Source organism: Eimeria necatrix, genomic scaffold (genome assembly GCF_000499385.1).
Source record: "Eimeria necatrix Houghton genomic scaffold, Enh_scaff450, whole genome shotgun sequence".
Taxonomy (NCBI): Eukaryota; Apicomplexa; class Conoidasida; order Eucoccidiorida; family Eimeriidae; genus Eimeria; species Eimeria necatrix.
Window position 1 is genome coordinate 20,001 of NW_013654336.1, and position 4,032 is coordinate 24,032.

A 4,032-nucleotide genomic window follows, 5' to 3' on the forward strand; every position below is an offset into this window, starting at 1 on the left:
CAGCAGCAGCAGCAACAGCAGCAGCAGCAACAGCAGCTGCAGCAGCAACAGGAACAGCATCGGGGAGCAGAGAAGGGGTAGGAATGCGGCAGCAGCTTGCCCCGGGAAAAGCAGCAGCGCCAAATAAGCAGCAGCAGCAGCAGCAGCAGCAGCAAGCAGCAGCAGCACAGCGATTCACCCGCGACCCTCAACATGCTGCTTTACCTGCCCCCACAGAAGCTGCTGCAGCGCCGCGTACAGCAGCAGGCCAGGCTAACACGAAGCAGCAGCAGCAGCAAGGGCAGCAGCAGCAGCAGTCACCGCAGCAGCAAGGCTCGGCGCAGCTGCAGCAGCAACTTGGGCAGCGCCACGCAGGAATAAAAGTCGTGTCGAAGCCAGCTAAGGAAGACTCCAAAGAAGAAAAGCCTGCTGCTGCTGCTGCCTCGGCAGTGGAGGAATTAGAGGAGCAGCAAAAGGCAGCAGCAGCAGCAGCAGAAGAAGCAGCAGCAGTGGCAGCAGAGAAAACGGGAAAGCGATGGACCAGGACGCAGTGGATTTTGGGCTCTTGGGCGATCCTGCACCATATTTTTGTCAATACCGTAGCAAAGTCTGCTGTTGCTGCTGCTGCTGCTGCTGCTGCTGCTGCTGCTGCTGCTGCTGCTTGCACTTGTGCGTGGCTGGGTCCCTTTGTAGCAACGATAGAGTCAGGTCGAGCAGCAAGCGCTGCTGCAGTTGCTGCCGCAGCCGTTGCATCTGCTGCTGCCGCTTGTGCGTTTCGCTGCTGCTGCAGCAGCAGCAGCAGCAGCAGGAAGTGTGGGGCGTGTCTGCTGCAGCATTCTGCTGTGGGCCTACTGCACCCGCCAGGCCCCGCAGCAGCAGCCCGTGTACACTTACGTGCTGCTGGACCCTTCTGTGCCTCCTGCTGCTCTCGGCAGCAGGCAGCTAGCGCTAGTTATGCTGCTGCTGTGGCTAGTTTTGCTGCCAGCAGTGGAGCTTTTGCTGCTGTGGTGGGCGCGCCGCGGCGGCGCCTCGCTTTTAGAGGAGTCAGTGCCCCCAAACCCTAAACCCTAAACCCTAAACCCTAAACCCTAAACCCTAAGGTCTGGCTAGAGAGGGCGCTCTGGGATAGGCGGCGCAGCAGCGCGCGCAGCAATAAAGTTTTAGTCCGTGCTAAGGTCTGGCTAGAGAGGGCGCTCTGGGATAGGCGGCGCAGCAGCGCGCGCAGCAATAAAGTTTTAGTCCGTTATTATGCTGCTGTGCTGCTGCTTCCGTTTTGCTGCTGCTGCTTCTGCTTTGCTGCTGCTGCTGCTACTTCTGCTGCTGCTTCTGCTTTTCTGCTGCTGCCGCCACTTCTGCTGCTGCTGCTTCTCTTTTCTGCTGCTGCTTAGGACTGCTTGTGCGCCGCTGCCCCTTCTATCGCTGTTGCTGCTGCTGCTGCTGCTGCTGCTGCTGCTGCGTGCAGGCACCCGCTGACTGCGGGTTGGTTTGTGTCGGGTTTCAGCGAGAGTTTCTTTTGGTGGTACTTCCTGCAGCAGGTGTCTATACACCTGGTTCAAGTGGCCGTTGCTGCTGCTCTTGCTGCAGCCTACAGTGTACAGACACTCGAGGGGCCCCCGGGCTTCATAGCTCCCGCTTTTCTTCCCAAAGTTTCTTCAACTCTTCAGTCCCTCGCAGTCCTCAACATCACCGTCATTTACGCCATCGCTCACCTCAGGTACCCTCGCTAGCTGGCCAGCTAGCTGGCTAGCTAGCTAGCTAGCTCGCCAGCTAGCTGGCTCGCCAGTAGGCTAGCTAGCTTTGTAGCTAGCTGATTAGCTAGCTAGCCTCCTAGCTAGCTAGCTAGCCGGCCAGCTGTGTGGCCAGCTAGCAAGCCAGCTGGCTAGCCAGCTATGTAGCCAGCTAGCGAACCAGTTAGGTAGCCAGCTAGCTAGCTAGTAGGCTGGCGAGCTAGCCAGCTAGCTAGCTAGCTAGCCATTGACGGGGATCATGTCGCTGCTGCACTTATGCGCAAGGAGCTAGCCATACACGAAGGCAGAGCTTTGGGAACTGGGCAGCGCGGTGCCCAAGTGGCCGTGTAGCTAGCCACCTAGCTAGCTAGATAGCTAGGTAGCTAGCTAGCTAGCCAGCGAGGTAGCTAGCCAGCTAGGCAGCTGGCTAGCTGGCCAGCTAGTCAGCTCGCTAGGTAGCTAGCTAGCCGCCTGGCTAGGTACCTAGGTAGCTATCTAGGTAGTTAGGTAGATGGGTAGCTAGCTATCGAGGTAGCTAGCTAACTAGCTAGCTAGCTAGCTAGCTAACTGTCTAGTCTGGGCATTTTGTGGGTCGGCTGCTGCTGCAGTCTGCAAATTTACTCGAGGGAGAAGCGCATGATAGCAGCAAGCTCAGCCAGGTGAGCTGCTCCTGCTTGTTGCTGCAGTTTGCCGCTGCTGCTGCTGCTGTTTGCTGCTGCTGCTGCTGCTGCTTGCTACTGCCGCTTGTTAGTGCTGCTTCTTGCCGCTGTTTGCTGCAGGTGTATGCTGCTGCTGCTCGCTGCTCCTGCTTGCTGCTGCTCTTCGCCGTTGCTGCCTGCTGCTAATATTTGCTGCCACTGTCTTCTGTTGCTGCGGTTGCTGCTTATTGCTGCAGCATGGCAGATAGGTCCTTTGTTTTCGCACTTCTTTACTTGCTGCTGCTGTTGCTGCTGCTGCTGCTGCTGCTGCTTCTATCTCTTGCTGCTGCGTGTGTGCTGCACGCGAGAATCGCTCACGGCCTGTACTTATGCGTGCTGCCCTTTGAACTGCTGTTGTTCATGTTGCTCGTGCTGCGGCTGCTGTTCATGTCGCTGCTGCTGCTGCTGCTGCTGCTGCTGCTGTTGCTGCTGCTGCTGCAGGTGGTCTTTAGCGGTTTCCTTGATACTGATGTGCGCTGCCTTCTACAACAATCTCCTCCCGGACGGGACATCGCGAGACGTGAGCAGAGCCAGGGTTTAGGGTTTAGGGCTTAGTGTTTAGGGTTTAGGGTTTAGGGTTTAGGGTTTAGGGTTTAGGGTTTATGCTTGGGTTTGTGTCGCAGGCAGTTGGATGGGTGGCTGTCGTTTCTGTTGTCCTGCTGATACTGAGCCACATCGTTGGCATCTTGGTTACAGTCGGGTCAGTAGGGTTTAGGGCTTAGGGTTTACGGTTTAGGGTTTAGGGTTTAGGGTTTAGGATTTAGGGTTTAGGGTTTATATTGGGATTATGGGGTTTAGGGAGGTTTGGGGTTTAGGGTTTAGGGTTTAGGGTTTAGGGTTTAGGGTTTAGGGTTTAGGGTTTAGGGTTTAGACCACTGCGAGAATAGTGACTGCGAAGGCCTCCAGGTGGCGCTTCACGAGGGGCAGTTTGGAAGACAGCGCTTAAGGGTTAAGTGTTTAGGGTTTGAGGTTTAGCGCAATGAAAAGCTAGGCTTTAGGCTGGCGGTGAAGGCGCGAGGGTTTACGTCGCCGGCCCCGGAGCTTGCCTTTAGGGTTTAGGGTTTAGGGTTTAGGGTTTAGGGTTTGGCGCAGGCTGGTGCGGCGCTGGCGGCACCGCTACAAGGCTTTTCGCCAGTTTGTGGATTTCTTTCGTTTTGCAAAAACTCGATTTGAAGCTGCAGCAGCAGCAGAGGAATTGGAAATGCATGAAATGCAATTTAACAGAGACTACCTCAGGTAGTTGCTGCTGCTGCTGCTGCTGCTGACGCTGATGATGGTGGTTTTGCTGCTGCTGCTGCTGCTGCTGACGCTGATGATGGTGGTTTTGCTGCTGCTGCTGCTGCTGCTGGGCTGCTGCTGCTGCTGCTGGGCTGCTGCTGCTGCTGCAGGGCTACTGCTGCTACTGCTCTTCTGCTGCTCCTGCTGGTGGCTGCTACTGCTGTGCATGGTGGTGGCTCTGCTGCTGCTGCTGGCACTGCTCTTGCTGCTGCTGCTGCTCCTGGTGGTGGCTCCTCTGCTGCTGCTGCTGCAGTCACTGCTGCTGCTGCTGCTTTAGATAGTGTTTTTGCTGCTGCTGCTCCTAATTGTGGCTCCGCCGCTGCTGCCGTAGCTGCTGCAGTTGGCCATTG